Source organism: Cnephaeus nilssonii (assembly GCF_951640355.1).
Source record: "Cnephaeus nilssonii genome assembly, chromosome: 13".
In the NCBI taxonomy this organism is placed as follows: Eukaryota; Metazoa; Chordata; class Mammalia; order Chiroptera; family Vespertilionidae; genus Cnephaeus; species Cnephaeus nilssonii.
Genome location: NC_137084.1, coordinates 12,912,298 through 12,936,137, shown reverse-complemented (window position 1 = coordinate 12,936,137; position 23,840 = coordinate 12,912,298).

The window sequence follows — 23,840 nt, the reverse complement described above, 5'->3', positions numbered from 1 at the left end:
AAACTTCCTCTTTCTAGAGCCATAATTCTACATCATAATTCTCTCCATGAAATTTTGTAAAATATATTTTTATTGATTTCAGAGAGGAAGAGGGAGAGAGAGAGAAATATCAATGATGAGAGAGAATCATTGATTGGCTGCCTCCTGCACGCCCCCTATGGGTATCCAGCCCTCAACCTAGCCATGTGCCCTTGACCTGAATCAAACCTGGGACCCTTCAGTCCACAGGCCGATGCTCTATCCACTAAGCCAAACTGGCTAGGGCCATGAAATTTTGTTTTAATGTGACCAAGATAAATAGAAATCTTTGAACTCCTTTGTATTTTACAATAGGCTTTTTAAACATTGTGAACTTGAAAAATATTTTCAAGACTGGGTAATCAGACTAAAATTTGAGGAAGATAATGACATGTTTTATATTCACTCTTTTTGAATTTTCCTAATTTATTTTTCAATTAGTTAATTTATTGCACAAGCAATGCAAGTGAAATGTATAATGCTAGTCATTGTATTTAGAGAAGTCCTTGATTTATTCTCTTTCTTTACATAGTAAGTGAATCATATTATCAAGTTAAAGTTGCTTGGAATGAGTGAAGAACATATTCTATATTTCAATTGTGGTAGCAGTTACATGGTTGAATACTTTTATCAAGACTCATCAAACTGTGCATATAAATTATGTATTTTACTGATTTAAAATTATCACTCAATAAATTTGATTTAAAGATTATGAGACCTATTTAAATTCAGGGGAAAAAATAGAAAAACTGTTGCTTTCCCAATGGAAATAGTTTTTGCCTATAAGAAATACAGTAATGATTCATCTCTGATTGTTTTATACTTTCATTAATTTTTATTTCAAATGAAGAAAATGACTCTATAATAAAACCCTATTATGCAAATTGACCAAATGGCAGAAAACCAGTCACTATGACACACACTGACCACCAGGGGGCAGATGCTCAATGCAGGAGCTGCCCCCCGGGTGGTCAGTGCACTCCTACAGGGGGAGCGCTGCTCAGCCAGAAACCAGGCTCATGGGTGGCAAGCGCAAAGGCAGTGGTGGGAGCCTCTCCCACCTCCAAAGCAGTGCTAAGGACCCCTCAGGTGATGTCCACCTGCCAGCTTAGGTGCTAGCAAGCGGACATCGCCTGAGGGGTCCTGGACTGCGAGAGGGCATAGGCCAGGCTGAGGGAGCTACACTCCCCCCACCACCAGTGCATGAAAGTCATTCCCTGAGCCTCTAGTAGAATAATATTTAACTTTAAACAAAGGATCTGCTGTGAAAACACATGTTAATCTTATCCTTCCCTAGAGATGACTTTAGGATAAAGAAGAATAATAGGAACTGTATTATTTTCTTATTTATGTAGTTTTGACCCACATCTTAGTTAATTCTCTCTTGATCATAAAGGAGAGAACAAAGAAGAAGAAGGAACCAGTGACCACTCTGTTGTACTATCTAAATGCCTATTCTCCACCATCTCTGTTTTTCAGATCTTTACAAATCATAGAAATCACATAAGGTATCCTAAATCCATATAGTTTTGTTGATTGTGTCAGGATTGTACAGTGTTTTGAATAACACTATCTGCTTTACCAGATGACTATGGTTGGGTGATTGATTCTACCTGCAATCTTACTAGAAAGAAAGAACTGTTGCACCCAAGGTGATTAAGCTACAGTTATATTCTCATAGAAATGCATTACTTACTTTTGATCACTGTGTATGTGCTGCAAGGTGTGACAAGCCAGGTCATACAATATGATTGTTACATTTCTCCAAAGGCCAAGTCATAAGCCAATGTCAGCACAAATTCCAAAGAGGGATAGCCTTCTGTGACTCTTTCTTTCTCCTCAAACTTTGGAAAACGTAGACAACCCCAGGTATACTCACCTCTTGGAAAAAGTCTCTTTATGCTCTAGAGAGATCCTACCATGGCAATGATCTATCACCATTAGCTTAGTCACTGGATATTTCAAGCACCTTATTGGTGACATATGTGGAAATTGAACAAAGTTGTCAAGTGCCCCAAAATTAATACAGTGGTGAAATACTCCCAGTATCTAAGAGGCTTCTCAATACCAAGGATGGGAATTTCTCTACAAATGATCACCACTCTTATCCTAGGAAGATTATTGTTTAAATATGGAACCAAATCAGTGCAAAGGAACACAGAACCACGGCAATCTTTTCTGATTCCTTATCTTATTACTAGAGGCCCGGTGCATGAAATTTGTGCACTCAGGGGAGAGGGGTGTCTCTCAGCACGGCCTGTGCCCCCTGCAGTCTGGGAGCCCTCAGGGGATGTCTGACTGCCCGCTCCCGCCACTGCCACTGCGCTTGCTAGACATGAGCCTGGCTTCTAGCTGAGCAGAGCTGCCCCTGTGGGAGCACACTGACCACCAGGGGGCAGTTCCTGCATTGAGCGTCTGCCCCCTGGTGGTCAGTGCACATAATAACGATCGGCCGTTCAGCCGTTCAGTCTATTTGCATATTAACCTTTTATTATTTAGGATATGGCAGCTGACCCAAAGCTGGCCCTTTGTTATGCCTTGAAAGGGTGTACTTAAACTGCTCATCAGTCTAAAGCTGTATGATATTGTAACTCAGTTTTTCATGTGAAATCTAAACAAGTGTATTTTGAAGAGTGTCTAATGCAATGTGATATATCTTCAGCAGAGTCTGTGGAAATTGGTCAGTTTGTTAGCTTCATGAAGAGATCTAGGACCCACACATTATCATTTTAGAAATCCATGTGTAACCAATTTTGGCATCAGTTTCAACACCAACTTCAACAGCAGGAAAGCTGATGCTGCCTGTATGCAAGGCTGCATTCAGATCAACTACCTCCAACCTTCTCCCCAACTATGACAAGCTCCAGGAAAGTATGAACAAGAGCCTGATGGAAGGAAAAGGACATAAAACAGAAGCCCAGACCTTACTCTTGCATGAACCATGCATCCATTGATGTCAAATGGTTAGAATGAGAAATGCTGGTGTTTAAAACCAGCTTCTGAATGATGTTGGCGAAAATGTAAAAAAAAAAAAAAAAAAAGTAAAAATCGCCTTCCTTAGGATGCTTCATTAAATCCCATATCAGGGAAGCCCATGGTGGGCCTTTTGAGGGAGTTTCATTTGACTGTTTTAACTTTTGAGATAAGTGATTTTTCAACCTTTGAAAAACACCAGCTTTGAAAATGTATTCAAATACCAATGAGTCTTTTGCATATGGAGAAAATGCCCAGCCCCAGCTTCACCTGTCCACACAGCAGGCTCCTGGAACAGAGCACGGCAGGGTGGGCTTTGAAGACCTTTGAAGTCCCTGGCAGCCTGAAAAGGGAAGCCAAAGTGGATTTGGCTCCAAGAAGAAAATTAAGCTAATATAGTGCCTCATAATAAATGAAGTTACACACCAGGTTCACTAGAGAGGTAAATCCTTTTTAGTTAGCATAGCAATGGACTAAGTCAAAAAAGAAAATGAGGAGTGCTAAAGTTTCTTGAAAATAATTTATAGCCCTAACTATTGTATGAGTTTGCTAGGGATGCCATAACAAAGTACAAGAGATTAGGTGCCGTGAACAACAGAAAGTTACTTGGTCCCAGTTCTGGAGGCTGGAAGTCCAGAATCAGGTTGTCAGTAAGGTTGGCTTCCTCTGAGGACCAGAGGGGGAATCTTTTCTCCCACTCCTCCTTGGCTTGCAGATGGCCACCTTCTTGCTGCCTCTTCACAGGGGTGTCCCTCTGTCCACACAACCCTGATGTCTCTCTGGGTGTCCAAATTTCCTCTTATAAAGACACCAGTTAGATGGGATTAGGGCCCACCCTAACTACCTCTTTTAAAGGCCCTATCTTCAAATACAGTCATATTCTGTGTCAGGGCATCAATATATGGATTATGACATGGGGACAATTCAGCCTCTAACAAGTAATTTTAAGATACTTCTTAAAATTCTATGGGGTTTTCCTGGTTTGCTTTTACATTTGGTTTTTGCCATATTGCTGCCAAATAAAGGTTTCTGAAACTGGCATGGCTGCTTGCTCTACAGCAGCTTTTCAATCTCAACACTATTGACATTCGGACGGGATAGTTCTGTGTTGTTAGTTCTTTTCTGCATTGTAGAATATTGAGCATCATTTACGGCCTCCACCTACCAGATGCCAGTGGCACCACCCTGTAATTAAACCAACTGAAATTGTCTCCAGACATTGCCAAATGTTCCCTGGGGTGCAAAATATCCCTGTTTAGAACACATGCCCCTAAAGTAAAGGAAATGAAAAAACAACAACAACAAAACAAAAACGTGGTGATAATTATGAGAGTGTTGAGCCTGCACAGAGTTTATTCTGACTTTTCTTCTGATAAATACCTATCACCTTTAGTGCCAGAGTGGCCAGTTTGCGTTCTGGCTCTAACATATGCTAGCTATGTGGTTTTTGGTCATTTTCTCCTAAAACGAAGATATCGCTGTGTCCTAGTTTTACGTTTTGTAAAATGGCCATGTTGATGGTACACTCCTCCTAGGATTTTGGTGATAACAAATAATGAATTCACACAGTGCCTGGCACACATCTATCCTGGAAGTCTTCTATTGTAGCAGCAGCAGCTGTAATAGAATCCTAAACTGTTAATGGAGTGGCCCCAGGTCTAAAATGTGCAATGACCCAGGGCTGAGCTGAACTTTCCCTTGTAAACCCAACAGACGTACTCTTTGACAATACTTGAGAATAGGGCTTCTAATTGGTGATCCATGAATAAATGTCTGATAAATAAACTCCCAAAAATCTGCATGCAATTTTTAAAGAATGTGGGAGCATGTATATTTTTCTGAAGAAAGGACCATACATTTTAATTATAGTCACCAACAGTCCCAAATACCACAAAAATGCAAAGAAGTGCTGCTTCAGATATTAATGAATCAAAATATTAAATTCAAAAGCTGGTCTTCTTGGGGAAAAATGTGAACATGATAAATCACTAGCTAACCTAGTCATGAAAAACGGATATAAAATACAAATACACAAAATCAGAAGCAGAGAAATTAATATAAAAACAGAGGAAATGAAAGGATAACTCCTAAGAGACTGCTTTGTTCATCTCTATGCTAATAAATAAATATGCATTATATATTTAGATGCTATTATGGGTAATCATAAAGTGTATGATGCTTTGGCCCTAGTCCCTGGCCTCTTTGTTCTCATCCTGTGACAGTGTGTGGCTTTAGGAAGACCAGTGGCCTCCTGACCTGTAGCTGTAGCCTCGATCCCTCAGAAGGTCACTAGCTGGAAACTTCTCCCAATCTCAGGGGACCCTGAGTCCCTGGACGAGGGCCCCAATATCCAGTAATCCCTTGAGGTCAACTTGTGGACCATGGTAATTTGTAATTTATATAAAGCATCTGACTGTGTCTGTCTTCCTGTTATGTATCAATTAAGGCTGTGTGTTTAAAAGAAGGCTTTTTGTTGTTGTTGTTCCTTCTCAGATACGCACAGGGCTCCTATATCAATTAGGAATGACACCGTACTTAGTAGTGGTCATTAGAAGCATCCCCATTAAGGGATTAGAGTCAGGATTATGCCACTATGCCCTTTATCACCAATGGTGCTTAGCCTAGTCTTGGAATATTAGCCAACAAAATTAGAGAAAAAATATATGAATTGCCTTAGCTGATTTGGCTCAGTGGATAGAGTATGGGCCTGAGGACTGAAGGATCCTGGGTTCGATTCTGGTCAAAGGCACATGCCTGAGTTGCAGGCTCGATCCCTAGTGGGGGCTCTGCAGTGGGCAGGTGATTGATGATTCTCTCATCATTGATGTTTCTATCACTCTCTCTCCCTCTCTAAAATCAATAAAAATAATTTTAAAAAATATGTGAATTATGAAAGTTGGAAAGGAACCTGTAAATTATCACATTTTTAAAACAATTTTTTTTGTGTGTGGAAACCCCTAGAAATAAAACCTGTATAAAACTTGAAAGTGATAGTTCACTATTAATTATTTAAACTTACTGTACTACATTTACATATGTATACAAAACAATCACAAAATATGATGACTATGGGACATTTTAAAATAGCAAAGGGAAAATGTTTTTAAATTAAATATTAGGTATATATATGTATATGTACATATATGTTTAATAAATATAGATAAATTATTTGTATAAGGTCCTGTTTAAAAATACTGCCTCTGAAGATGTGAATTGAATAGCTCAGGATATCAGAAGGGGACTTACTTTTCATTTTATACCACTCTACAAGTCTGAGATTTCTACCATGCAGATAGATTGCCTTCTTAAATTGCATAAGTAAAGTATATTTGCAAATAATCATTTATTTTGATTAATAATACCAGTGGTCACAATATCCCCAATTAAACTTTCCTTGCAAGAACAATAATTAGTTTAACTGAGAATGACTTAAACCACACAATGGAATTAGAGCCACAAATAATTTAAATGGGGTTAATGTAAGCAAGATTATATATAATAAACAATAAATAATATTTATTATACTTCTTATGTAAATACACATTTCCTCCCTGGTAAAGAACTGAAAAAACAAAAACAAACTCATAGTAAAAATATATTCAGCAATCTTCTGGGGCAGATTCTTTCAGCCTACATTCTCCAAATTACCATTTGTTGTCTGTTGCAACCAGAAGATGTTGCATGCTAATTCAGCCCTCATTTGCATCATAGCCCTTATTTATATGTTTAAAACTATTCAATTTCTTTTAAGGTTCACTTTAAGTCACAACAGCTATCAAAATTAATCATAGTATACTCACACCAATACTTTGTGCATTTGCCTTCCAAAGTATTCTTTGAATTTCTCTCCATGTTCTCATCTCTCTGCTCTGAAAAACCACTCAATCCCCATGATCGGGAGTGAGGTCCCACGATTTATCTGTTCCCTCCATGATATGGAAATAGAAGGTAGTTTCCCCCTTTAGGGGGAAAAGTCATTTCCTGATGGGGGAATGAGCTGCAAAAGAATAACCTGCCAATAATACCTATGCACACTATACCACTGTCTGCATAATGCCATTAAGCTTTTAAGAGGACCATAAACATCTTAGTAGTTTTACTCATTACTCATCCCATGTGCAATCCAGTGCTGGCTACAGAAATATTTTACCATGTTCTTATTGTTTTCATGTTTATCATCTTCTTTCAGCAAACTTTGAGGTGGTTATGAGAAGACTGGGGCTCTGAGCAGCAATGCCTCTGTTCATGTAAGAAAACACTGTCATTGATAATCAATGTGTCTAGATACCAAAGTCAGCTTTTCTCTTTACGAGAGAAAGTTAATGTTAAGCACCTCCAGGGAAATTAGTAGACAGTAGAGCAGAGTGGTTAAGAACATAGACTATGGTGTCAAATAGTCTTGGAGTTAGGGCATGGCTTTGCCATTGATTGGAAAGTTAGTAAATACTCTAATTTTCATTTTCCTTATAAATATATTGGAATCAGAATAACACTTTGTTCATAGAGTTGATTATTTGTTCATCCAACAGACAATTATGAGGATTAACAATGTGAAATAAGTCAGTCAGAGGAAGACAAGTATCACATGGTCTCACTCATACGTGGAATCTAATAAATAAAATAAACTGATGCACAAAGAACAAATAAAAAAAGCAGCAATGTGACAAACAGTATGGATATTACGGTAATTAAAAACAGAAAAAATAATTTTTCTCATGGGGTTTCAAGTCCAGTTAAGGAGACAGAGATTCTTCAAATGATAATACCACTAGGTAAAATTAGCATCGCTAGAGTTACAATGATGCAGAGTTCTATTGCCGGAGCATCAAACTCACACTATTTCTGGGCCCTCACACTTACTGCTGCCTCTGCATGGACTGTTCCTCCCTCAGAAAACCCTCAAGGGTCCCCGTCCTCTCCTTATTCCTGTCTCTCTTCAAATGTCACTTATTACAGAATCCTTCCCTGACCTCTTTGTCTACAGTAGCCCCACGCTCATTTCTCTCACCTCTTATCCTGCTACTTTTTCTCCATAGCACTTAATCCACCTGACCTTGAATATTTGTTTATGTATCATCTGCCTTCCATTATCAGATCATAAGCTTCGTGAACATCAGAGCTTTGTCTGCTGTGTCCCCTGCTATATTCCACATAGAGAGAAATGATGGGCACAAAGTGAGCACTACAGAAATATATGTATGTTCGTAGATAGATAAATCAGTTAAGTAACATTAGGGAGGTTTGGAGTTAGTGCAGGCTTCCCTGAGAAAGTGATGCTTGGCAGCAGCAGAAGAAATAGAGGCTAATCATGCAAAGTTCTGTAGGATGAGCACTCCAGATAGGAGACAGCAGATTCCAAGGCTTGTTAGATAGCAGCCTGTATGTTAGGTCACAGGTCCAGAGCAAGACTTTTGTAAGTGGAGGGAATTCTAAGGGAAAAAAAAAAAAAAAACAATGAGAGAAGGAGGAGCTAGACCCTCCTGGATCTTCAAGGTCATGTTAGGGGTTTTTGTTTTCATATCAGTAACAAGGATCCTTAAACAGTTTGAAAGGGGAAAGGAATGATGACAGGCAAAGATGTGATCAGGCTTTTTATTTAAAAAATCTCACTTTCACTGAGATTGGTGGGTTTGGTAAACAAGACAATGACCCTCTAAAGATGCCCAGGCATTAATCCCCAGAACCTGTAAATGTGTCAGGCCACATGGAAGGGGCCATAAGCCAAGGGATGCTCACAGCCTCCAGAAGTTAGAATAGGCGAGGAAGTGGCTTCTCCCCTAGACCCTTCAGAAAGGAAGGCAGCTCTGCCAACACCTTGATTTTAGCCCAATGAGACCCATTTTGGACCTCTGACTCTGAGCACTGTAAGATAGTAAGTGACTATTTTTTTAATCCAATAGCTTCTGATAAATTGTTAACAAGAGCAACAGGGCACTAATACAAAGGGGGCTGCAAGAGTAATTCTCTTATGAATTATGAGATTATATACATAAAGCAATGATTAAAGTGCCTGGTCAGAATAAACATTCATGAACTGTAAACTCCTGCAGATGTTTTTGTCATTGACATTATTTCTAAGGTTGTTGACATCACTAAGAAATACATGTTTATTGAATCCAAGGAGCTATATCTAATGTAGCTTTTTCTATACTGAAAACTGTAATTAAACAATATTTTAACCTTTATGATTTCTCATCAAAGAACCTCATGGACCAAAATTGACCTTTAAGACCTTGACCCTTTTCACCTTTTCCAAGTTGTAGATTCAGATAAGCAGTGAAGAGCGTGATATGTGTAAGAGCCATTTCCTTCCTTAAGTTGCTATACTATCTGCACCATTGGGCTCTGTTGCTGACACACAGGAGGCTCTAAGGGAGGGAACAGGCTACTCTGTACTCAGACCTTGTAAAAAAAATCATTTTGGTGATGGTTTTTATATGACCTCCTTACGAAGAGATTCAAATTAAAAGCAAATTGTGTTCACTCAAATGTATAACAGTATAGCACTAGTCAACGGACAGACAACTGTCACAGACTGGAACAGGAAATAACAGATCTTAGAACATCAAAACAGTGAATTACTAGATAAGCAAAAGCACTTTCTCTTTACCCCGAGGATTATAACCATCAGCTCTAAAAATAATCAGGCACATGTGATGGCAAATGACAGCTTTCTTAGTTTCTCTGGAGCTCTTGAACCGCTCAATCTATTAGGATGTGCCATCCACTTGATATTGTTTCTTTTTGATGACACCAGCTTACATGTCTAATCATTATTTAACAGAACCTAGTGCAAAATGTTATAGAATGAAGAGCCATTGGCAGCTTTTGACAAAGGAGGCTGCCTTAATTACTTAGGAAACTAAGCCTTAATTAAAAAAAAAACAAAACAAACTGTAATGCATTTGAAGAAGGAAAAAAAAAAAAAAAGATTTCCAGGCATTCTACTTGTGTTTTTATCCTTCTGGAAACTGGAAGAACTAGTCCTGTCCTTAGCTGCAAATGTCTCTTCCTTAGGAGTCTAACTCTACTAGATGCTTTCTATCAAAAAAAGGCTCAATGATGTCTCAAAGATGCCTTTGAGAACCACTCAGTATAGTAGCTGTTCTGATGTGATTTCAAAGCCAGAGAGAGACATTATCATGGAAACAAGATATTGGCTTATTTGAATTTCATCTGTTCCTGCTGCTTATCTCTTCCTTGTGAAGTGATAATGCGCCTTTATGGCTTTAGTCTTTTTCTTCTTTACCAAAATGTATTGTCAGGAAGAAAATATGGTGATTCTAGCTAGGTGTAACTAGGACAGATGGAATTCTGAACTACAAAGATTCCATATTCCTGTATAAGAAGAGCTTTCTATTTACCCTTTGGAATTCTATCTTTGAAACTCTTTCATGAATCCTGATAAAAACAGTTTGTAATGAACAGCAGAAATTCTTATTTGATTTGGTAATCAATGGAGTTTTCAAGAGGGGGCTAACCACATCATTCTAAACTGATTGGATTAAAACCACTATAAACAACATATTTTATTAACTAATTTTTTTCTGAAAAATCTTTGTTAGGAGACAAACTGAAAATTTTGATTTTTGTGCACATCATAATATATTGCAAAATTTATAAGGCAATACAGGAGTGTACAAAAGTAGGTTTATAGTTAATATACTATAATACAATAATTAATTAACATATGATAATATAAGGGAAAAAAACATTTTTCATACTGACAGCTGTAAACCTACTCTTGCCCACCCCTGTATTTATTCTGTGCCAAATAGAAAGTCTTGGATTAATGCATAGCTCCAAAACAGGATTTCTTCTGGTTTTGCATAAACAGAAAAGTTAGGGAGGGATGTGTTTACTCAACCATCCTAAATGGGCTGTACACAAAGAGCATTAAAAATTGGGGCTTGCATCCAATTTGGATGTATGCTACGTTCTGTATTACAGTGGAATTGATCTATGTAAAATGCTGCTATCCAGGCATTTATTGTATTTCTAGGATAATGGGAAATCTAGAAGACCTCAAGTCTTGGTGTATTTAAGAAAAACATACCTGTGTGTGTGTGTGTGTGTGTGTGTGTGTGTGTGTGTGTGTGTGTGTGTTGGGGTAGATGCACATATATTCTCTGCATATCCCTTCAACTGGAATGAACAAAGAATGAAGGATATTGTTTGGGCAGCAATGTGGTTCTATGCAATCTTGGCTCCTTTCCCTTCCCCTAATTGCTTAGGATTTGATGTGTTGGGTTGTTTTATTACTTCTAAGATTGTATGGACAGCCTATCAGAGCTTTTGGCTCTGACTTTATTTGATCAGCTAGGAAGGTCATTAGCACAGTCCATTTATATGGCTGTCAAGTAAGGGTCAAAAGATTAGTGATAGAGAGCTAATGGCGATGGCCCTAAGAAAAATGCCAGCTGCTGTTCAGTTAACACCCAGGGAGGCATCCATTCTTTACCCATGAGGAGAAATTTATCTTCATTTTTAAAAGAACAGTTATTAATGATCTTATAATTTTCTATGATCCCATATCTTCAAATTATATATCCCTTGTCTCTACTATAGACTATTGGTGTTTCCTGAACCTTTTCCAATATTCTTTCCAAGCTAGGTTTTGGCTATCAGGTGACTGATCCAGACTCTCTGTATAGTGTTGTCTGGTTGTCTTTAGAGATGATCCAATTGACTTAGAGATATTTTGTACATTGTAGAATAAAGGTGTGTGTGTGTTGTTTTTTTTTCTTTTTCCAATTTCAAGAATAGCTTGGCTCTCTAATGGTTAGTAATATTTCGTCATGTAGTGTAATTCTCTCATGTAATGAATGACATTAAGTGGAACAGTGAGTATTTAATTTCTTCTCTAATTGAAGCGGCATTAGTGTAGGGGCCAGTGTTTAACTGTTAGATTCTGTTAAATCTTTTCTGCAGGTGAATTTACCAACTTCTATAGCTGATGGCAAAGTATATATCTTTCCTTGGAAATGTATCATTGCTGATTGTCCTGTGTATCAAGATTGGGAGGGAAGGCAAGAAAGAAGAAAAAAATCTTGATATCTTAATGTCCAAAAACAACTTGAAGAATATCTGGGAGATATATTCTAGTATTCCCCAGCATAATGTCACTGCCAAATGTCACAGCTTTTTATGTTTTGTTTTGTGTTTTTTGGGGTTGGGGGGCTGGTGGGATTAAATAATGATAGATTCTCAAGTTCTTAGACTCTAAGATGGAATCAGAAATTTCTTTGATCTTACCTCACTACATTTTTTAAAATTATAATTTTTGATGGATTCTATAACTAATTCTCTAATTTCTTTGCTTGGTAGTTTATTCTTATAAAAGATGCAATTACAATAAAGCAGTTTTAGTAATATTTTCAGAAGTATCATGGTGTGGAATTTATGGGCCTCTTCTCACTACTTAAAGTGATAATAGTTACTGTTTCTCATGTGACAGTATTCCTCCAAAAACCACATATGCTGATTTATTTCCTTCAAAATCTGTTAAGAAGTCCAGATCCTAATGTAATTCTTAATTCCATTGTCTAGTAAACCCCAAGACAATTTAGTTTTATTACTTGCTGAATGAATTTGTATATATGGGGGAATCTTGGGTTCACAGTGTGAATGGGAAATGGGCATTTGAAGGGGGTAGATCTTAACTTCTCAATGGCTAAGTACTTACATGGTCAATTTATCTTAATTATTTTTAGCAGTGGGTTAGTGGCCCAGGGCAAGTACCAATATTAGAACTGAGATGAATTAAGTCTGGAATAAAGAATTTGAACTTTATCCTTGTGCCCAAGGTATAGGAGTTTTATCTTTGACTATTTGAGTTATAATAAAAAGATATAGTGTATGGTTTAAGAAACTCATAGACAATAAGCCCAAATATCTCATTGGACAGAGATTCAGGTTATATGGACAGGGATTCAGTTTCAACCTCTGGGTCCAAACTGAACTTTAAGAGAGAAATTTTTAAAGAGGTATATTTTCTTATAATTCTGATAATGGTGTACTAGTAAGGTTGCATGATAGATACTTTATAATAACATAATCTGAATCCCTAACTCTTTCGGAGCCAGACAGACCTAGGTTCAGATCTTTGTGTCAGCAATTACTAGCTATGGAGCCTTGGAAAGGTAAATATCCCTTTCAGAATCTCCACCTTTAAAGTGGTTGATGAGAGAATTAAATGGAATAAGAATGCCTCAACCAAACAAATGCTCAATAAATGATTAAAGTAACCCACAAACAGTGGTAGTAAGCTAGACAGAATGATAGGACTTTGTATAACTTACTTAATATATAAAACAACCCTGGGTATTAGGTGTTTTACATGCCTATTTTTAAATATATATTTTTATAATTTCAGAGAGGAAGGGAGAAGGAGAGAGAGAGATAGAAACATATGATGAGAGAGAATCACTGATTGGCTGTCTCCTGCATGATTCGATCAAGCCTGCAACCTAGGCATGTGCTCTGACCAGGAATTGAACCCTGACCTCCTGGTTCATAAGTCAACACTCCATCACTGAGCCACAGGCCGGGCTACAGGCCCAGTTTTAATTGTGACATTTTAACTTCAAAAATATTAAACAACCTGTTAGTATTTGAACCCCCAAAGTCATCATGGTGAAGTTGATGGTGATGGTAAAGAATATGATATGGGCTCAGACTGTGGACAAGGCAGAAATCAGACCAGAACTTTCATTATGTGTGATCTCTTCCTCCTTGCATGCTTTCTGCGGATGTGTGATCTCCCACAGATCCTAGTCTCAGCACATAGAAGGAGCATACTCAGTCATGGCTGGTTAAGATTGCAGTTGGCTCGCTTTGGGGAGACTGGAACTGAATCGGCCAATGGCAGGAAATGAACTAGTGAGACTATCATTCAAAAAGAAAGCCAGGGCTTAAACCACTGAGATTTTTTGGCAGATACTTGCATTTCAGAGGCCAGTATTTACATTTCTGGAAGATTTTCATCCAGTTATCTTCCCTCCTTGAGTAAGCTGCAATTTGAGTTAGCTGAAAGAGTATTTGTTTTCTACTAGTAAAGTATGAAGGTCACATATCTTTGAAAATGTTGGCATAAACTATTCAGTAGTTTTTACTTTAGATGACCTTTACTCCGGCTTTTTTTTTAATTAACAGAAGAAAACCAATTTGTAGGAACTTCCATTAAAAGTAAGCATTAATGTTTCTTTTCATATTATATGATTTTGCTTTATATCAGGAGTGGGGAGCCTTTTTTCTGCCAATGACCATTTGGCTTTTTATCACATCATTCATGGGCCATACAGAATTAGCAACTTAAAAATTAGCCTGCTATATTTGGTCAACCATTTCATTAACTCATCCCCAATGCCTTAGCAGACCAGACCAACTGATTTTGCTGGCCTTTTAAAGCCTGTAGGACAGATGTTCTCCACCCTTGCTATACATAGAAAGAAGGTGTCCCTAGGGTAGAAGATTGAATGCTTGACTTTTCGCATTTCTTCATAAAAAGTCAACATAAGCAACTAACAATATTCAGTGTTGAATTTAGTGTCAGAAGAAAAAGTATATTCAGGGGTAATGAAGCTCCTTTCATTCAATTAAATTCAATTAAAAAACAAAAAGGCTGTTTACTTTGGTTAATGATGGCCCATTAATGAGACATCATTTTCTTCCATAGCCCTGTGGTTCCACATAACACGCTTTTCTTTTAGTTTCCAAGACTGTTCTGTCCCTAGTACATTATAGTGGAAGATATTCTGTTGTTTGTCTGCTTTAAATTGTGACCAATTGGTTATTAATCTGTGAGGTAGATGAAAGAGAGAAAGTAAAGAAATAAAGAAATACTAATATGATAAGGGGAGTGAAAAATGAACATAATATTAAGCAAATAATTATTGACTTCATTTTAGGTAGAGATTGTGAAAAATCTGAATGAAGTCACTTCGAGTGAAGCCAATACTCAATTAACCACAGGTATTAAAATGCTTACAATAATTCATAGCATAAGGCAAATGTATTTCATCTTCCAAATATTAAAGCAAACTAAAATCAAACAACAAAATCTGTGTAAGTTCACTCTGTGCACACACACACACACACACACACACACACACACACACATAGAGTAGATATTAGAGTACTTGAATCCTTGTACTATTTTTTAAAATAATTTTCTGAGTGAATTTATTCAAGTCATGTATTTTCTCTAGGTTTGTTTATCTAATAAATGATGAGAAGTGGTATATATGCCTTTCATAGTCTCTTCCATCTCAAAATTCATGTACGCCTATGTTTCTATGGAAATATATTTATCATCTATTTATCCTCCAAAAATATATTGATATGCCATTTTATGCATAGTGTTTGAGGTTCTACAGTGTAAGGAACAAATGGTGAAAGTGGTGAAGAAACATTCTTTATTTGGAGAAAATTTTAGGACCAGTTGGCATAACTCCCTTATATTAAAGTCATAGTAAGCATCTCTCTATAGCTGCCATTTCTCTTTTTTCCTATTACACAACCAAATCCATAGATAATTGAAGGATTATTGTTAAATCCATAGGGTAGGCTTCATGTAACATCTCATTGTGTTGCCTTATTCACACATTGCTTAAATCGGGCACTATAACTCCTGTTAAAGTATTCCCATTGATTCACTCACTGAGTCTTTAATGGATAGTTCCATAAAATAAACATTGTGCTAGATGCTGAGTATGTATTGGAAGAAAAATAATTCTCAGTGTTTATCACAGTCAGATCGGGAAGGTAGAGAATAACAGGAAAACAAAAAATTAGTTCCTAACACCAAATTCAGATTTCATAGATGTTCACAAATGAAGTAGTCGAATTATATAAATGACAGGAATGAACTATTAAGATAGAACCATCAGGCTGGTGGCATTAAGCTGATTTGAAGGTTGACCTGGAATCAGCCATGGACAGAGTGAAAGGAAAGAGAGGGACCCTGAGAGCAGTGGTTCAAGCACATGGTCTGATTGGAAAAGTGGTCTATGTTGAGGCTGGGTAGGCAGTGGGGTGACAGTGGCAGGACCTTGGAGACTGCAAAGTTTCCATTTATTTTTTTAAATCACAGAAGGAAGTTGTTGAAGAATAATAAGTAGAAAAATAATATGTTATCACCCTTGTGGAAGACAGCAAAAAGCAGATCTGTATGGTAGTACTTGGGTCATCCTTCCAATTTGCCATATCATATTGTCCATTCTTTTGGCAAGAAAACTAGAGTTTAAGAAAGTTGAAGAGTCAGTCCAAAGTTTCCACAATTGTAAAGTCGGGGAGTAAAAAAATTAACCAGTTTTTTCTGACTAGGAAGTTAGTGCCCTTTCAACATATACGTGTCTGCCTATGTAATGCATCTGTTTTAGCATAGGGTGGTGGAAAACATGGACTTAAATACTAATAAAGGATTATTACCCATGGAGATCTAGTTGCAGAGGGAAGTGATGGGCAGAAATAAGCACCATAGGAAGCAGGTTTTGAAGAGTCCAGGATGTAATAGCAGTGGATTTTCAGAAAGAAAATCACTTGTCAGAGAGAAAATCACTTGGCCTTAGGCATTGACCAGAGGCCAGGCCAGTAGTGAGTGACAGATGAAATGCAGGCTTCTGAGTACAGGCTTTGTGGAATGATCAGAAACAAAAAACATGGAGTTTGGGCAACTTCGGGAACTTGCAGCAGCAGTGATAAGTATAAAGCCAGAAGAGGAGTTGGAAACAGTCTGGGCTGATATTTTATTTTTTAAGAGTAAAGTGGGAAGGAATAAAAACACATCACTTATATGTCAGTCGTGTCTTGACACAGAAGGCCAACTAGTTAGCTTCTTTTGTATTTCACTTAGTCCTTATACTTTTATTTTGGCCTAATGAATCTCTAAAACATTTATACAACATTAGACATCGCAACAGATGCTAGTGTATATTAAAATACATGAACTTAGGTTAAAATATGTTAAGAATAATTATTTTAGAATCAACTGAACCTACTTATAACACTATATTTTTGTTTTAGAAGTAATATATGTACATGATAGTCAAATAGTACGAAAGACACACATTTTTATAAAGTAATAGTCTCTAGCTCAGAACCCTTCCCTGCCCGTACACACATACTTACATGTATACACTCTAGAAATAGCTGTTGTCAGCAGTGTTTCAATATATCTCCCTGTGAAATTTCTGTGGTTTTAAGAAGATATAGAGAAACACACACACACACACACACACACACACACACACACACACACACGAAGCTAACCAGGGTATCCTCATCTCCTCTGCCATTCTCTTCTGAGAACCCAGTTTGAATCACAATGTTACCAGAGTTTCAGTCTTTCTTTCTTCCTTCTATGGACCTATTTTGCTGGTTACCACAAGGGTAGGGGACTCTCGGGTAGGTGGCCCTAATGGCACCAATGAGGAAAAGAGAAGTGGAGCTATTTGGAATATGTTGGCAAGGATCAGGTAATAGCACCTGCTCTTGCAGCCCTTACCAAGTAAATGATGTCCTCACACCTTTCTCAATCATACCCTTATGATCTCTATCAAAAACAGAACCCCTTACCTTCTTCACTGAATGTGACTATAGGGAGAAATGAATTCCCCTTTTAGAGGGTCAATTCCCTCTTTTGTCATAATTAATGGTCTCATCTCTTCTGGCCACATGTATCTTTCCAGTAGAGTTGCTGCTGATTTAAATTATTTTAATTTAAACTAAAATGAATCCCTCTTGCATCACTTGAGACATTGCCCATGAAAATGTGATTATACTCCTTTGCTTGTGAATAGCACCTATACATGTTACTACAAATCACAGAGATTTTATTTTATGAATTAAACATGAGGCTCATTCTTCATGATTGACCTATTCCTTTAGAAAGATTCTAATTCTTACTGTTCTGAGGTCTTTATAAAATGACATAAGATTATCATTTCCTTTGCCCTAAACCAAGGTCATAAGCAAATTTCGGCTGAAGATAAAATGATCCCCGACCTCCCAGAGCCATGCCCTTTACCATTTGTCTGAAACCCTGGGTTTATATAATCTCCATGTTTCACTTGGCCCCTTAGGTGTTTTCTTATACTGCTATCTTTTGTATGCACTTATATCTCTTAAGCAACCTGAAGGCAATAATCAAGTGTTTTAATTTTTCAAACAATTTTTTATAAGATAATGATGGCTATAGTTTAGGAATCAAACCAGAGCTGTTTTAGCTTGGTCATTCTTGAATCTCCTTGATAGTTTTGGCTAGCCCAAGGGATCCACACTCCTTTCTGATTGAACTTGGTTTCCTAAGGATGAAAGAAAGGAAAAAGGCCTGTGTTTGAAAGAATCCAATGACAGTTATCTTTTTAAGACTGCGGCATAATGAAGATGTTGCAGAGGACCGAAGAAGAACCAAGCAATGCTTAGAGAAATGGAGTCACTCTTTATTATTATAATGCATGGACCCAGAGAAAAATGCCTTACAAATTCTGGGCGAAGTCACATAGGAAGTTTCCTGTATTTATACCTTTTGAGCTTCTTTGTCTCCCAAATAAGGATTTTTCCGGTCCCCCCACACCCCCTTGGCAAGTTCTTAAAGAGCCCTATGTGCTTGGGCTCTGAGACCTCAACCAAAGACCTGGCCTGGCACCAGCACTGATAACTTCGTCCGGGGAAGGTTTATGACCTCTCTGGAATGGGAGTATCTTATTTTCCTTATTATTTAAGCAAGCAAGCATTTACAGAAGCCAAAATAGCAGGGTTAACATTTCAAACAGCAGTTTTTATATAAGATGGATGCTTCAGAGATAGCCCAGATTTTGTAATTCTGATTACAAAACATTTATGAGATTAAGCAATCATAGCTCTCCAACTAATGAGAAAAGGAGATGAAAGTATGTGAAGGACAGGAAGCGGGGGATGGGAGCCTTGTGAGGTTGGGTCCCAATCTAAATATCAAAACAGAAGGATAAGCAGGGAACAGAGAAAAGAGCAGGGCTGGAATCTAAGAACAAACCACCCACTTCCAATATCGTTTCAGGGCTCCAGGACCTAATTAGGTTAAAATGGTTTAATTCTTTACTTTTTATTATAGGAAAGAAGGTGAATAGTTAAGAAATTCTGATTCCTAATACAATCTAATTGTGACCTCATTAGTCATTTGGAATAGGATTGTCTTCATTGTAGCAGGGAAAGATTTTAAAGGCCGAAGAGTATCCACAAAGCTCTACCACTGCCACCAATAACTGTGGTTTAAAGGGTGATAATGATTCCCAAATGACAGTGTACAAATATTGATTCTTACTGCAAATGTCCCTTCTTAATTCTCTGTGGGAGGTTGGGGAGCAATATAAAAACATGGCAGTTTGCTTGGAGGAACATAATTTTGCTCACTTTAATTACTGCAACCAGTCTTGGTATATTCTCAGTAGTAGAATATTCACCATCCAACAGAAGCTTTGATTTCCTCAGTAATAGTCAGGACAGATGGAATCGAATTGCTCGTTCTGTGCCTCTTTGGAATATGACAGACCTCACATTAATGCAGTTAGGTGCAACTCTAAGATCTAATGGGAGCCAAACTTTACTTGAGAAAAGACTAGTTTAATTATGGTAACTTTTCTAACTTTAATAACGTTTTAAGTTGACTTGAACTATTGTCTGGGGCTGAACAATTAACCTTCATCTTCTTCCCTTGGAAGACTAGAATTACAAAATATTTATGGTTTGCAGGAACACATTCGCTTCTATGAAGAGTGTCGCCAATTGGTGTTTTTCTCCTTTTTTTTTTCAAAAGATGATTACATGTTCGCAATATACAAGGTATTGTACACATTTCAGCAGGAAATTTTAAGCCTTTATCTTTTGTCAGCAAGAAGGAATTACTGCCCTTTCTAAAATAGCCTCCCTACTCTGTCCAAATAAATGATGCCTGCTGGAGACTTCATGATGTCTTTTGTTAGTTTCTGTGAATTTCAACATAGGCAGTCAAAAGGGAAAAGAAGTAACGCATTTGTGAAAATTTCAGAAAATTATAGGTCTTATATGGGAAGGAGGATGCATGCAAGTATCTTTAGTCCTAGTTTCTTCTTCCTTCTATGCTTTATTAACGTAAGACTTGGAGCAAGAGAAAGGAAATAAATGAGAGGGTAAGAAACAAATATTTCTTTCTCTCTCCAGTGAAGGTTCAGTGCCTGTCAGTTTCCTAATCCTCAGACCAGTAGGGAAAAGTAAGGGGAGGCAGCAGCCATTTGACCAACACCTACTACTGTTATCAGAAAACTCCTGCATAGTATTTAAAAATAACAGTACGCCTTTGCTAGCGCGATGTTTTGTTGTTGTTGTTTTTTTCTGGAAATCTGAACTTTTTTGTTGTTGGTGTTAAATAATAAAAATGAAAGAATCTTTAAGTTTGAGCGGTGACATTATTTTTGGTGCTATTTTACTTGTGGCTTATTTGATTCTTTCATCACTTAGAAAGTTGGCAGGTGACTTAAATGTCCTCTAATTTCCATAATGGTTATTCACACATATAGCAATTTCCTTTGGAGCCACAGCTAATCAGCCAGTAAGCGGATGATTAAAAGTTTGCAATCTTTTTACTCCTGGTCAAATCCTGGCACTTTGCTTCCATCTCTCCTTTGCCCAATGCCGCAGGATTTCTCAACCTCAGCACTGCTGGCAATTTGGGATAAGTAATTATTTAGTGCGGAGGGCTGTTTCGTAAAAAAATCAAATGCTTGAATGGACACAAGAGGTAACCATGTGTGAAAGTATACAGCACAGTGACTGGCACCGAATCTATCCTAAAGCAAAACAAAACATTACTTTCAACTGTTTAAATCACAACATATAAGGTATAATTTTCCACTCTTCAAACCTCTTCATCAAATGTGTAATTTGAAGAGTCTTTGGGATGTAATAGAGAAGGCTTGAAGCTCTGAGACTTCAAAAGACCTGAGCTTAACTTCTAGCTATGATTATATATTATTGATTTCAGAGGTGAAGGGAGAGGGAGTGAGAAATAGAAACATCAATGATGAGAGAGAATCGTTGACTGGCTGCCTCCTGCATGCCCCTACTGAGGATAGAGCCGGCAACCCCAGTATGTGCCCTGATCAGGAATTGAACTTGTGCTGTGACCTCCTGGTTCATAGGTAGATGCTCAACCACTGAGCCTCGCTGGCCCGACCAGCTCTGATTCTTATCTAGTGTGACAATCTTAAAAGATGCTGAGCATGGAGGAAGTTCAGGGTGAATGGGCTGCTCAAGCTTCCGAGTTCCCTGCTACTCAACCATGAGGTCTGGAGGCTGCAGGTGCCCTCACAGGCGTGTCTTCAGCAGTTTTCTACTGAAGACACGCCTGCAGCCCCCACTGCACAGGCCACTGAATGGGCAGGGACAACCACTGAGTGATCTTGAGCCGTTCTTCCACAAACTCTTCAACAAAATGGAAATAAGGTCGATGAAAAATAGCTTCTAAAAAAATTTGAGCCACAGTTTTCTTGAGAAAGATAAACACATAAATTTGAAAACACTTATAAATTCTGAAGCATGGCAGAAATGCATGGTTCTGTTTTTATGACTGATAAGTAATCCAGAAAAAAAACAAACAAACAGATGGATATGTCCCCACTGAGTACTGCATTCCTATGAATGCCAAGTAATTTATAAATTTGTAAGTCCACGGAGAACTACAGAGAACCCGGTGATGCCCGATAATCAAAATATAGAGGCTGTGAATGAGGTGGAATCTTCCAGGGTCAGAACAAAGCTGCTAAAAGGATCAGCCCTGCAGAAAAAAGGGCAAGATCATGGCTCATTTCTCAGTGTGATTGACAGCAACCTTCAAGTTCGAGCTGCTCCTGCAGGTCCCTGCTTCCCTGTCAGTAGGCACAGGCAAGCATCACAATCCTCATTCTTATTCTATCGGTTCTCCCTACAGTTCTGAGAACAGCGGTCACAAACTTCTTCCTGGCTCTCTGGACCTTTAGGGGAATCATTCTCTTTAGAATAAAAAGGTTAATGGGTTTGGCAAATTCTCAGGGAGAAGTGGGCAGAGGAGGGTTGCTTTTTCAATATGGGTTTTAGGCAGTTATGAAGTATAGCGTTGACACTCTCAGGAATCCGTGACCTATTGGATGTAGCACGTTACTGCTTTTCTTGAGATGCTGACTTTAATGTCTCTGCCTGGGTGAGAGCAATGTCCTAAAGCACTGTTGTTGGCATCCATCCAGCTTCCTTTCAGCTCACAGCAAACATCTGTTATGACCCCCTGCCCAGAGGCCCAAATGTGAGTCAGGCGCTTTCCTCGGACCTGCAGGGAGAAGCACTGGCATGGAAAATTGCTTCCTTGGTGATCAATTCCAATAAGCAAACTGATGACATGTTTTCTTTTTTAAAGTAACCATTTTTTAACACCACGTAGATATAAGAGAATATTTATAGCGTGTGTGAGATATAAAGAATCATGGTACTATAAAAGTTTATGGATCTACCACCCTATCTGCCAAGGGTGTTGCCCAGGGACCCATATTTATCCTTCCTCCACTTAGGTAACCTGCGTTCTAAATTTTGTGTTTATTATCCTCTTTCTTTTTGTTTGAAGGTGTTACTGCATATATTTGAATGTCATTTGAATTTTTGTGCATGTTTTTGCATTTTATAAAAATAGGCTCAGAATACCCAATTTCTTCTAGGATTTGTTTCTAATTCACTATAATGTTCATTTATTTTTCTTTGCTGTGTATTATTCCATTCTATTCTTAATGGCTTTGTGCTGTTTCTGGTTCTTGCTACTACTAGATGTTAGTGACATCTAGTGCTCATGCAAGAGAGTTTCCTAGATTCTTCAGGGGGCAAAGGCTGAGTCATGTAGTAGGTGCACAGTTAATACTGTACATAATATCAAATGTATTTCCAAAGTAGTGCCACTATTTTTCACTCCCAACCACTTGAGACAACTTTGTTGCTGCTTTATCTATGCATTTGCCAATATTTGGTATCATTTAGGTTTTTCAAAAATAATTTGCTAGTCTGATGTATTGAAGTGGCATCTTACTAAGGTTCTGAATTAAAATTCCCTGATTACTAATGAGTAAACACTACTTTTTTGAACAATAGCTCTTGCGAATAGTATATGTTCTATTATTTTCACTCTAATATTTTTGAAACATAGATCATTATTATTTTTAAATAGTTGAGTGCCTCTACTTTCTCCTTTATGGGCTGTGCTTTATATGTGCATTTGTGTGCTGTTAACAAATGCTTTCCCGCTCATGGTCATTAAGGCATCCGCCCAGAATATCCCCTAAACATTTTAAAGATTATCTTTCAATTACCAATATTTAAGCCACGTGGAATTATTATTTTTTATATAGTATAATGTTGTAGCAAAGTATCATTATTTCCAGATGAATAAATAATTTTCCTAGACACCTCTATTGAAAATTATATCCACCAAAAAAGTAATAATAATAATAACAGCTCGGTCATAATAAATCAAATTTCCTTAAATACATTTATTCATTTCTGGTCTTTATATATTGTTCCAGGGATCGATTTTATATTTTCCTACTGGTATATACCATCTTATTCACTATAGTTTTATAATAATCATTGGTCTTGGACCCTCTTTCCCCCCATCAATTTAGGCAGTACATTTATAAAATTTGAGGAACTTGGCAAGTCAAACAAGATGCCACCACAACAAAAATGATATAGATCACTTAGCTTTTGCTGTGTAACTAGCAGCCCCAGACTATTGATATACAGCATTTGTTTATCTCCCAGTTCTGTGGTTTGCCAAAGGGGACTGGGCTCAGTTGGGGGATCCTTCTGGTCTGATCCAG